Source organism: Lynx canadensis, chromosome C1 (assembly GCF_007474595.2).
Source record: "Lynx canadensis isolate LIC74 chromosome C1, mLynCan4.pri.v2, whole genome shotgun sequence".
Classification (NCBI taxonomy): domain Eukaryota; kingdom Metazoa; phylum Chordata; class Mammalia; order Carnivora; family Felidae; genus Lynx; species Lynx canadensis.
This window is the reverse complement of record NC_044310.1, coordinates 84,562,277-84,575,698: the sequence shown is the minus strand read 5'-3', so window position 1 is coordinate 84,575,698 and position 13,422 is coordinate 84,562,277. Positions and strand designations below refer to the sequence as shown.

At 37.3% G+C, this 13,422-nt stretch overlaps 1 non-coding gene across 1 annotated transcript; it reads right to left on the bottom strand.

The window, feature by feature from the left end:
- Positions 1 to 13,088: 13,088 nt before the first annotated feature.
- Positions 13,089 to 13,195, bottom strand: LOC115522512. Its single transcript, XR_003971418.1, has one exon. It is a non-coding gene; the product is annotated as a U6 spliceosomal RNA (small nuclear RNA).
- Between the last annotated feature and the right edge of the window lie 227 nt (positions 13,196 to 13,422).

The window sequence follows — 13,422 nt, the reverse complement described above, 5'->3', positions numbered from 1 at the left end:
TGGAAAGGGGCTTGGTATCTGCAAACAAAAGGTATGAATTGAAAGAGAATGCATAATACAATACATTTCTTTGTACATAGTGGCAGAACAACATGTAAAAAGAAAAAGTGAGGGGTTCTCTGCACGACTTGTCCCTCAGCATTTCCAAGAGGTGGTGTTTAAAGTAATAATAGCTTTTATTCTTTGAGTACTTATTATGTGCAAGGCTGTATTTGAACTAAGTGCTTTATGTGTATGTCTGCTCTCTGCATCAGGACACTGACTAATAGAGAGTACAAGGTGAATTGTGTTGAGAATGATATTTACCTCTCTTAGTATGTTACAATATCAATTATTTTAAATTTCTTTTAATGACAATTCCAAAGGTCCTTGAAAAAGAGAAAGAGAGAGACAGATAAATGCACAGACATAAAGGATAGAGGGATAGGAGGGGGTGGAGAGTGAGAGCAAGAGTGAAGGAGGAGGAGGAAGAGGAAGAGAGAGAAGATGGAGAGAGATGGAGACAGATTAGTTGTGAGATTCAGGCCTCTGTGGGCAAACATGACTCATGACAGATAATGAAAACACAACTTCATTATTGTCTCCCTCAGCTTTATTTCAGACATTCAGTGAGAGTAATTATCTCTTGCTAGTGAATCAGAACTTGGGTAGCTTCCATAACCTCTCTGCTCTTACTTGGTTATTAACACATCCTACCATCTCTTTTAAGAAACAAACCCCATGTCAATAAATAAATCAGAGTTGCCAAGTGTAAGATGTTAATACAAAATGAGCTTGATTCAGTATCAGATGTTTTCCCTTTTTCCAACTCAGGCCTTCTTCTAGTTGATAGACATGATGGAAGAGACATTGTTGGCTTCTGTCTTTCTGTGCTTTGTGTTTTCTTCTCCTTAACAATCTTCTCATACCAGTTTTTGAGCTTGTTCTTGACCCTCCTGAGGTTTGGGTAGAGAGGGAGGTTGAGGTTGGGAGTAACAGAAGAGAAAAGGTCATAAATTGGTTCTTCTGGGCTGAGTACTTTTCAACTGTGATTCTCTCTCTCATGGGCATTTTTGTGAGTTCTTCTGGGATTCTCATTCCTGGAGACCTCTCACATTGAGGTTTGTTGACTCTTTCAGATCTATCTCTATATTACATGGTCTCTTTGACTCCCTTTTACAGTCCCTAGAAGTCAAGTGTCTTCTAGCTTCTAGCTTCTTGTTCCTGGGATTTTTTTGCTTCTGTAGGTGTCTCTGCCTCACTGGGCCCACTTTGATAACATGGTAGCTCTTTCTACTGAGGGACTTGCATCTCATCCACCAGAAACATTTATACAACCCTTGTGCCAGCAAAAATTTAGGAGAATAGCTTGATTGCAACAGGGCTACCCTGCCACAGGTCATTCAGGCTAACTTAGGCTTCAGGCTTCAGTCTTCTATGCCCATCAATGGCAAGGGAAAACCTAGTTGTTCAACTAGGTGCCATGGAAGGTCCATGCGAGAGAAAAACGAGATAATAGTAGACCACTCTCCTGTTCTGAGTAAGTGGGAGAAACCTCAAAGTGTAGCTTTCTCTAAAGAAATATTCTTCTCAAATATTTTTCAATTTTCATGCTCTCTCCCTTTCTCCTTTTTATATTTTCAAGGTAAGTAGGTGGATCCATGACTTGGAAACTACTTTAACTTTTTGGCAGGTACAAATTCTGTATATGGTGATCTGTCTCACACTCAGTTTGGCATCAGATATAGATTATACTTATCTTTCAGTAAAAATCAAAGCAGGAGAAATCCCTCTTCAACTACCGTAGTCACAACCTTCTTTGCAGTTCAAAGAAGCATTATGAGGAAATAAGCAAATTAATTAATTCTAAAGAGTTTATTAATTATAATCACAGAGACTAATACAGTTTAGATACAAAGAAAGTACCCAGCAAATGTTTGTTTGAAGAGGAAAGGAAAGAGGAAGGGCAGACAAGTCACCTTATATAATCCGATAAATGTACCTATATTCTAAAGCCCTGCTTTTTCCCCTTTAGCTTCTGCCAGCTTTGACCATGATCTTGCTCTTAGCCCCAACAGCCATGTTTATTCTGCTTGCATCTGCTATCTCTCCTTTGGGTAACTGATTATCTGACCTTGGTCATCTCTCTGAGTTCACATTTGCTACAAAACCTGGTTTTGGGGTAAGCTTATACTCCTTTGATGATGAATCTTGACCTACCTTATTTTTATTCATTTATCAAACAATTATTGAGAATCTACCATAAGTCAGGCATTAAGAGGCACTGAGAATAAAAAGCTTAAAAGGGTATGGTCTTCGTATGTTAACACAAATAACTGATGTACAGGACAGACATTAAGTGCTTTATAGAGGTTATCTTGCTTAATACTTACAGTCACCCTGTAAATAGATATAGTTATTATCATTTCTGTTTTATAGATGACAAAACAAAACACAAGAAGGTTAAATAAATTCCTCAGGCTCCCATAGGAGTGAGATGGAGCTGGCAGTCTCCATGTTTGGTTGGTTCGTTGGCATTTTTTAACCAACATGCTATGCAACTCCATCCATTTGGTTCTGCCTGATGTATTGAATGACTTCTGTCTGCTTCTAGGGTAGAGCTAGTGGGTCGGTGATGGGGCTTTAACTGGCTCTGGCAATGGCAATGAAGCTTCTCATGAAAATTATGGAGATGCAATATTGTGTGTTGATAAAGGGCATTGGTTAAAGTTATGACTTCAGTCTTTATTAGTTGTGTGTCCTCTTTATTCTTTATTATAATTGAGGCATAAGTCTTAATTTTCTATTCTGTAAAATAAGGATAATAATGGTACCCACTCGGGGTTGTAGGGAGGTGAAACAGAATTTTTAACAAAGTATGTGACACTAAGGAGGCATTCAATAATTATGCTATTATTTTTTGAAATACATATGTATTTTTTAAAATTTTTTAATGTTTTATTTATTTTTGAGAGAGAGTGGGAGACTCAGTGTGAGCAGGGGAGAAGCAGAGAGAGAGGAAGACACAGAATCCTAAGCAGACTCCATCCAGGCTCTGAGCTGTCAGCACAGAGCCCAATGTGGGGCTCAAACCTATGAACCATGAGATCATGACCTGAGCTGAAGTCGGATGCTCAACCAACTGAGCCACCCAGGCTTCCTGAAATAAATATATATTTTTAAAGTATAATATATCAAAAATATTCAAGTTTGGTCTTTGTTCTGAAAAAGTCCAAGGCTTTGCTCTTAGTAGGACATTTGAAATGAGAAACTTTTATTATTTCTATTTTAGAGAAGAAGGAAATGATATGAAGAACCACCAGAGACCTGTCTAAAAATTTGGTTTTTGTTTTAATTTATTTTTTATTGAAAAAAAATTTTTAATGTTTATTTATTTTTGAGTGAGAGAGCATGCACAGGAGGAGCAGAGAGAGGGAGACAGAGAATTCAAAGCAGGCTCCACGATGTCAGCGCAAAGCCTGATGAGGAGCTCAAACCCATGAACCCTGAAATCATGACCTGCTCCAAAGTTGGATGCTCAACTGACCTAGCCACCTGGGTGCCCCAAGAATTTGGTTTTTAGAAACAAGATTTCTTGCCTCTCTATTCTTACTCTGTTTGTGGTGTGCATAGGCCAATGAAAAGCAAGTTTTCAGCGTGTGTGTCTTTTCCCAGGAAATTTTTTTTACCTTGAATCCATAACACTAGAAGACCTGTGTAATTCACATAATTTCTACTTAATCTGTGACTTTAAAATGGCAAAACTGCTGCATAGTGAGGCCCCTCCCCACTGGGGAACCTCAGGCCCACTGATGAAGGATATTGGCTTCTACAAAGATGTGCAAGATATATATGAGGTGTGAGGGGGAGCTCACATGGGTAAACCTTCTTTAAGTTCCTAAAAGACAGTAAGGGAGTGAATGACACAACTCTATTTCAGCTCTGAATGAAAGCCTGTATTAGAGACAGTTCTCTCTCTTTTTTTAATGTTTATTTATTTCTGGGACAGAGAGAGACAGAGCATGAGTGGGGGAGGGGAAGAAAGAGAGGGAGACACAGAATCAGAAGCAGGCTCCAGGCTCTGAGCTGTCAGCACAGAGCCCGACATGGGGCTTGAACTCACAAACCATGAGATCATGACCTGAGTCGAAGTCGGTCGCTCAACCGACTGAGCCACCCAGGTGCCCCGAGACTGAGGTTCTATGTGGAGTTGGGTTTGACTGTTGGCAACTCTGTCATGGTTTAGCATTTGATCTTTGGATAAAAATTGGCTAAGTAGAACATTATGTCATCAAAATGAATAGACTGCTTTGTGACATTGGAGGACACATAAAATATGCAAAATAATTCTTACAAAAGGAAATAAAGCACATTATATCTGTTTGGGGTTACATGAACTCCAGAAAGAAATCCATACATTTGAATTTAAAATCATTTTCCTTAAATTAAAATCTTTTGCAGGGCACCGGTTTTAACATCAGAAAGAAAAATTATCCTCTAAAACATGAGACAAAACTAAATTTCTTAGATTCCCTACTGTTATACTTTATTTTGAAAGGTCCAGAGGCAGTAAATTCTCAAGCATGAAAATGTCCTTTAGCTGCATGGCATGGCCTCTGCTATGAGTTTCTCAGAGAGCCCATGAACTCTTAGGATATTCTTGCTAAAGCATAGTGGAGAATTGTCTCTTCAATCTTCTCTCTGTATTTGAAGAAGGAAAAATTCAGTGTAGGGAGAACTTTTCCATTTATCTATACATAAGAAGGTAGTGAGGGAAACAGACAGAGAGAAAGAGACAGACAGCCTCAGAGATGGAAATAAAAGGGAGTCATTCCGAGCAAGCAAGCCACTTAACAGCTTCTCTGTGGCCCAAATGTGAAACCACATGCAGACCTATTCTCAAGCAAATGAAGTAATTTTCCACATTTGCTTATAGAAAAGAGCTGGACTCATTCATCAGACTAACCTGCAGTTTCCAGAAAGGTCGAAACTGTCCATTTTGACTATTGTATTGATAACACCTAGCTTAAGGCTTGGCTTATGATAGATGGACAGTAATATTTGTTAAATGCAAAGTGTGAGTGATCAAATTTCTCCCTCTTTATGTTACTTTTGGTATAAGAAGCTATAGTATTTTGAATTTAAATGCAAGTGCGGTTCTCTTAGCTTAGGGCAGACCCTGCAATGTATATGTTTTACAGTTTTTGAGCCTTACAGACTACTTTAGCAAGAACGTTCCTTGGAAAAGATATCTAAACAATAACAATCTTTATTGTAACCAATTATTTTGGAAAGCATTTTTACCCTTTTAAGTAGAGAATTCATTCTAGCGTGTGTGTGAAATGACATAGGCCTAACTAGATCTGAACATTCCTTGTGGGGAGGCTTGGCTGCTGGGGTTGATTAGGTAAGGCCATTTGAAGCAGGATCACAGAGGTTATTATATTAGTCTATTCAAGCTGCCATAAGAAAATATCATAGATGGGTGACTTAAACAGAAGAAGTGTTTTATCACAGTTTTGGAGGCTGGAAGTCCAAGATCAGGATGCTGGCTTGCTTGGGGTCCAGGAGGAGCTCTCTTTGTGGCTGGCAAATGGTGCCTTTTTGCAGTATCCTCACATAGCAGAGAAAGAGAGACCGCAAGAGCACTCTACTTACAAGGGCACTAATCTCATCACAAGGGACCCATCCTTATGGCCTCATATGAACCTAATTACCTCACAAAGGCTGTGTTTCCAAATAACATTACAACAGGGGTTAGGACTTTAACAAATGCATTTTGGCAGGACACAACTCAGTCCGTAGCATTCGTGTTGAGTTGATTGGATTTATTCTGCATTGTCTGCAGTTTCTTAAGCAGCTGAGCAACAGAGAATAAGATCATGGTCTATGTTTCAGGAAGATAATCCTGAGTAAGATGGACTGAAGAATAGTTATGATTAGCAATGTGGAAAGAGGAGAACTGTAGATGGAGGAGTTTACTGTAAGTGAGATGTCACAGATTTAAAATAAGGTGCTGGAGTGGAAAAAAGCAAAAAATCAAGGATTCATGAAAAATGAAGAACCAACAAGTTTGAGCAACCACTTAGGTATGGAGAATGAAGGAAAGGGAGGCATTAAAGTGTCTCTGAAATTTTGAGCCTGTACAATATGAAGAATAATGGTGCCATTGATAGATCCAGAAAACTTTCCGGGGAGGAACCAAAGTTTGATGTGCAGAGGATGAAGAGTGGAAGGAATATCCCATTTTCCCAGCTAGGTGGCACCTGTGTGTGTATGTATCTATGTCTATATACCCATCTAAATAACAACGTGAGCTCGCAGCTGAAGTCTATTTTTAATATGAAGTGCTAGCTGGAAATAATTGAGTCATAAATTAATAAACTCAATATGACAAATATTTATTGAGCACTCTTTCTGAAAAAATGGGAGATCCAAAGACTAGTAGTCCTTGCCATCTGTCGGCTTACAATTTAGTGAGAAGTTCATGTATTTAAATAATATTAATTTAAAGTAGACTGAGATATTATGGTAGAGAAAATATCTTCTGTTAAAGGTAAATGTTCTAGGGGAAAGGTATTTAGTATTTAGACATTTAGTATTTAGAAAAACTTCTACTTGGAGGGAGTGGAGCTTGATCTGATTTTTGAAAAATGGTTGGACTCAACAGAAATGAGATTATTCCAGAAAGAAGGTATCTCATGAGCAAAGATCCTGAGGTGAGAAAATGCAAAAGGGCATGGTTGAGAAAGAAGAGCAGAACATTCTGATGTAAGTGTAAAAAAGGTGGAAGTACATGGCAGAGAAAAGCATCTTTCCTAAATATCATGTGTTCTCAAAGAGGCAGTGTTACTCCAAAGGGAGGAAAAAAATAGTTCTTACTTAAAAAAAGCTTTTGGAAATGTTTATTGATTTATTTTGGCAGGGGGAGGGCAGAGAGAGAGGAGAGAGAGAATCCCAAGCAAGCTCCATGCTGTTAGCACAGAGCCTGACACGGGGCTTGATCCCATGAACCATGAGATCGTGACCTGAGCTGAAATCAAGAGTTGGGACACTTAACTGACTGAGCCACCCAGTGCCCCTAAAAAATTTATTTTATTTTATTTTATTTTATTTTATTTTATTTTATTTTATTTTATTTTATTATTTTATTTTATTATTCTATTTTATTTTATTTTATTTATTTTATTTTATTTTATTTTATTTTATTTTATTTTATTTTATTTTATTTTATTTTATTTTTTATTTTTGAGAGAGACACAGAGTACAAAGGGGTGGAGGGGCAGAGAGAGAGGGAAACACAGAATCTGAAGCAGACTCCAGGCTCTGAGCTGTCCTCACAGAGCTTGACGTGGGGCTTGAACTCATGGACTGTGAGATCATGACCTGAGCTGAAGTCAAAGCTCAACTGACTGAGCCACGCAGGCACCCCAGTTCTTACTTTTTAAATGAAAAAAGCACAGATATACATACAATAAATAATCAGGCATACAGTATATCTGTGGTATTGAAATTGTGTGTGGGTGATTAGAAAAAGAAATATCTAAGAAGACTCCTTAAGTTGAGGAACACTGATATTGCTGGATTTCGGCAAAGCAATGAATTTTATGAAGCCGCCCAGAAGAGAGTAACTTGCTTTACCTGACTTCTGGTTCTGGTGATTTGAGGTGAGTGTAGGTAATTTGGGGAAAAATACTCTACAGACTCAAATTGGTTAATGTAATTTTGGAAATTACATGTAAGGTAAATTATGCAAAAGTTGGTTTTCCCTGACTCATGGAGAGAATGACTTCCAAAATAATTTTACCCTTCTCTTGGATTCTGGTGACTTGGCATTATAAGGCACATGAATTGCAGGATGCTTTCAGAGCCCATTACAGTCATTAAATAATGAACATCCTTCAATCTCACCAATACCATTAAGAGTGACATCATCATTTTCTAAATCTAAAGACGTAGACCTGTCCTTTTTCACATTGAAGAACAGTTTGGTGATAGATCTAAGATTGAAAGTTATTATTTTTATTCTAGGAGGTGCTGTCAGTTTATTTTAATCATTTTATTAGCAAGTATTTATGAAAACACAAAATGTGTAATTATTGTAAGTTCCAGGCCCTGTGGGGGAAAAGACTTAGAAGATTAGAAGTTACATTTACAGGTGTAATAGAGAGTTGGAGAAACAATATAGCAGCTCATGGGAATTTATGTTAGAATGAGTTCATGTAGTCATCTGATAACCTAACTTTGGTAAATAAACAATAAATAAATAAATAAACAAACCCTTTAGCTTTTTTTGTGATGTGTATCTTTTTTAGGATAGTAACACTATGTTCAGTATCCAGTTTCACAAAACTAATCAGGAGTCACACAGAAATAAGCAGGAAGAATGATACAGACAATTTACATTAACCTTGGAAAACTAGAATCTGCTGTAACTCAGGAGGGGGAAAAAAAAGAATAAAGATTACAGTAGGAATGCGTGATAGATTATATTGCTGTTGATGAATATCTACTTCATCACCCTACTGAAGACTGACTTGGCCATGTGACTTGCTTTGGCCAATGAAGATGAATGGAAGTGACGTGTGTTACACCCAGGGAGAAGCTTTGAGAGCAGGTTCACACTTTGCCAAACTCCTTTTCTCTGCTGTGATGCCCACAATGTTCCACGGATGACTATGTCAGGCGAGTCCTACAATGAGCTACAGTCAGTCCACTATGACATGAGCCATGAGTGAGAAATGGACCTCTGATTTTGTAAGCTAATGCAATTTTGTTTGTTACTACAGCACAGCCCTACCTAATCTCACTACTACTGAAAGCTAGGACAGCAAGGTATCAATGAGTAAATGCAATTCATGGGGTTGATTAATGAGAAGTATGGAAAATCCTTTCCTACAGAGAAAACCAGCTGGCTGGAACTCAGTAGGAGAGGCAATGATTATAGTTGAATGGTTCTTCAGTAGGTAAGGCAGTGTATTCACTGCTAGTTATGTTTTATGTGTATCTTTGGGCATATATCTATTTCAGTTAGCAGACAGAAGAATACAACTATTTTATGGGGAGGAAATAAGTAATGAAAAATAGTTGCTTCTTACTTTATTATTTTTCAACCATGCATTGCAATTCAAAATAATTTACCTCCCCTCAGAAAGTGGGAAGTTTCAAGGAAAAAAAAAAAAGCCTAACAGTTTGTTTGCCTGTGACCTTGAGTTAGGGTTTTCTATCATTCACTCATAGTATCTTCCAGTCCTATAACTTACTATTTGCATTTGAACATGCATCATATTGCTTCTCTGCCTTTCAGCTTTTATTATTTGAGTGTGACCACTATCACGACGGTAGCACTTCTTCAATGTTACTGATTTATGAAAGGGAAAAACCCATCCACGTGAAATGATGGCGATTAATAGATAATATTTTTAAAGCACTTAATTTTGAAGAATTTCCCTTGTATTATCCCTTTTATATCCTCACAACGATTCTGTGCAGCAGGTGCTACTATTATCCTGATTTATCAGTATAAGAAACTGAGGCACAGAAAGGTTAGAGTTGTACAGTTGCACAGAGACTGACAGAGGATGGATTTAAGGATGTAGAAAGTTAGAAATAGGATCCAGGAAGCTATTTTCTAGTCTCTTGCTAATGAGTGGTACAAATCTAAGCAATTTCATATCTCTGGATCTGAGTTTTTCATGTTTCCAATAAAAAGAGTTGACTAGGGGAGTCTCCCAGCTGTAAAACTCTATAAATCTCTGCATCATTAAATAACTACATTTAGATCACTTTATGCATTATGGGAAAGAATTGTGGCATATTAGAAAGGCTATAAGGTTTGGTGTGACGCAAATGTGATGTCTGGCAAGTCTCTTAGCCTTACTGAACCTGTTCCTTATGGGTAAATTGTCAGTATTACCCATTTCAGGAATTTGTTGTCATGTCTAATTGAGATAATATATTTTGGAGTTCTTTGCTAACAATATAAACAATATAAATAAAAGAAATGATCACCATGTGAAAGACACTATTCATCCATTCTTTTATTGAGCCACCCATCCATTCATCCATTAAATATTTATTAAGTGCCATTCACAAGGGTGGAGAGCAGGGTTACTTTCCTGTAAGGAGCTCATAGACTAAGTTGGAGATAGGAGAAGGGCCATATTGTCAAAGGGCTTGGACACCATGTTAGGGAGGTGAGATTTTAACCTGTTGGTGGTGGGAATCCATGGAAGGATTTTTAAGGAGAGGAATGTGACTAAATTTGTACGGAAACTATTAGTCTAGCAAGGCTGTGGGGAGATGGAGTGGAGGGAACGAGACAAGAGAGAAAATTGGTGACAGTAGTACAGCCTCTCCTTGTTGCCATCTGAGACATCAAGCAGTGTTTGGCCATAAGTAATTCTGAAACTGCAACCATGAGAGACCCCTGTGTCTGCATGGATATCGAGGTGGCAAGAAAGGGACAAAAGGGACAAGAGTCTGTCAGCTATGTTGGCAAGGCTTATTCAGAGACTGCCGAAATTGTGTTGTTATTGGGGATTTGCCTCCACACACTCTACACTCCACTGTCCTGCACTAAGCTGGTACCCATGGAAGCACCAGAGGTACTAGGAATATAATAGGTGGGTATATAAACTTGATCTTACTTTGATCATTATATTGAGTCTGGTTTCCCTTAGAAGTCAATCCCCAGCAGAACTAATAAACATCAAACTGTGGGAAAATAGTCATTTTTCTCTAAAATGTGTTATTCCTTTGTTCTATTGTTTTCTGGTAGAAGTATCAGAAGGTGGGAAAGCCAGAGGCCTAGATAAGCCAGTAATTCTTTAATTAATTCCTAATCCTCCCCTGTCATTGACCCTAATAAATAAAAGCAGAAATCCAGGGATATAACATACATAGATCTTTCCAAATGTATAGATATATTTGCATACATCTTTTCACATATAGGAATCAAAATACTTGTTACCAAAATTTGTATTAGTAAATACAGAATATCATAGAATATAATAAAGTTGCCAACTCTGATACCAGGTGTCTGGTTTCAAATCCTGGCTCATCTTCTTGCGGGCTGTGTGACCCTGGATAAGTCATCTACTTCTCTGTGCCTCTATAAAATGGAGGAAATTGTGTTCCTACCAGTTAAAAGTGTTTTGAAGGGTTCCATGAATATAAAGGGCTCAGAACAAGGTCTGGACCATCGGAAGAGCCTAAATAATGTTAATTCTTATTAACTGTATTAACTGTGGTTACTATTCATGCTGCTAAGGAGGCAAGTGTGCCTCCTCATGGGCCTTTGTAAACACAGAAGTATCAAATTTAAATGTAAAGCAAGCAAGAAGTTTGCCCTTAACTCAGCACAAGAAGCAAACAGAGTCAGAGAATGATGAGACAGAAACTTAGAACTGGGAGGGAAGTCCAGTTCTTTTTAGAGTCACCTTGTTAATTATAGCTTACGCATCTCAGACATTTTCAAACCCCTCTTCCCTAGCAGAACTGATTTTGGTGTTGTCTATTCCCTGTTCCCCATTGTCTCCCTGAGCCTGAGCCTCAGCCTGGACCCCTCTGACTTAACAGATGTACTAGCACAGACCTTCTGCTTTCTAAGTGTCAGAATTTCTGGGTGCTCACCATCAGCCAAACTCCTTGGCACAGTATGTATCTGAGTGGCTTATAAACAGGGCTGTGTCTGAGTTGGTGCTAATTCCTCCTGCACCAGAAATAGTTAATAATCTCCTTGCAGGTGCTTTCAAATTGACTTCCTGGTAGAGCAGCAATAATCGGTATCATCACACCCTAACTTTACTCTAGATTGCTAAGTCTTTGAACTTAGGGGCTGGTTTTTATTAAAATGATGAATTACTATATGGATGCAGTAGGGATTCCCTCTACTTAACTCACAAAAATATCAAAAAAGGAAGCAATGGAATAAACTGCCTGGTAAATATGATTTTTAAAAACTTGAAAAATTACCACAAAAAAGAAATGGAGGTATTAGCTAATGCTATGTTGGTTATCATTTTGCAATATATAAATGTATGAAACCAACATGTTGGACACCTTATATGAAACTTACACAATGCCATGTGTCAATTATGTCTCAATAAGACTGGAAGAAAAAAAAACTTAAAAAAAACTTACAATGTCAAAAATCATGGCAATATTAAAGTGCAGTTGACAAATTTGGAAAATTTTATGAGTTAGGATGACTGTGTAACTAATTTCTTAAGGTGTCAATAAGGTGTAAAAGTCAATAAGGAAAATACTGAAAATGGAGCAAACATAAGACATTTGTGGCAGAAATAATTAAAATCAATAAACATGACAGATTTTCAACTTCACTAGTGATCATATAAACATAGATAATGGAAAGTTACTTTTTTTTTGCCTATGAAATTGGTAATGATTAAAATAGGTAATCATGATGAAGCTACCATAAAAGTTATCTCTTACATTATCTAAACAGTACAACACTTCAGGAACAGAATCTGACCATATGTTAGCAAGGGCTAGCCAAAGATCTTAGAAGAATCCATACATTTGATTCAGTGATTTCAGTTCTAGAAATGTCCTCTATTGAATTAGGGGTCCATAAAAAGATTGTCGTACAAAGATGTTTACTACAATCTTGGTTATAATAGCAACTAAACTCAGTGACATCAACAACAACAAAATAGCAAAACAAGCAAAAACAAAAGAACCTATAAATGTGTATTTTTAATGAGTTAAAGGTGGAGAGTGATCCCACAAACTATGGTTCACTCCTATGGTAGTATTATTACCCACCATATTTTTAAAAAGCTTTTATTTAAATTCCAGTTGGTTAGTTCACAGTGTGATATTAACTTCAGGTGTACAATTTAGTGATTTAACACTTCCATACAACATCTGAGGCTCATCACAAGTGCCCTCCTTATCCCCATCACCTATTTATTAACCCATCCCCCCCACACACCTCCCTTCTGGCAACCATCAGTTTGTTCTCTATAGTTAAGAGTGTTTCTTGGTTTGCCTTTCTCTCTCTTTTTTTTCCTTTGCTCTGTTGCTTTGTTTATTCAATTCCACATGTGAGTGAAATCATATGGTGTTTGTCTTTCTACCTGTGCAAAAATATGGAATGCTTCATGCATTTGTATGTCATTCTTGTGCAGAGGCCATGCTAATCTTCTCTGTATCATTCCAATTTTAGTATATGTGCTGCTGAAACGAGCACTACCCAACATATTTTTAATGCATCCATTATTAACCATGTTTAGAAATAATTTTTAATAACATGAAAATGCATGTCTCCATCATACTTCATTATATATATTATATATGATAGACATATCAAAATGTTATTAACCATGTTTTGGAAGAACTTTTATTAACTTAGGGATATATACATACATATATCATAATATATGTAAATATGATAATACACAATTACATCATAATAAA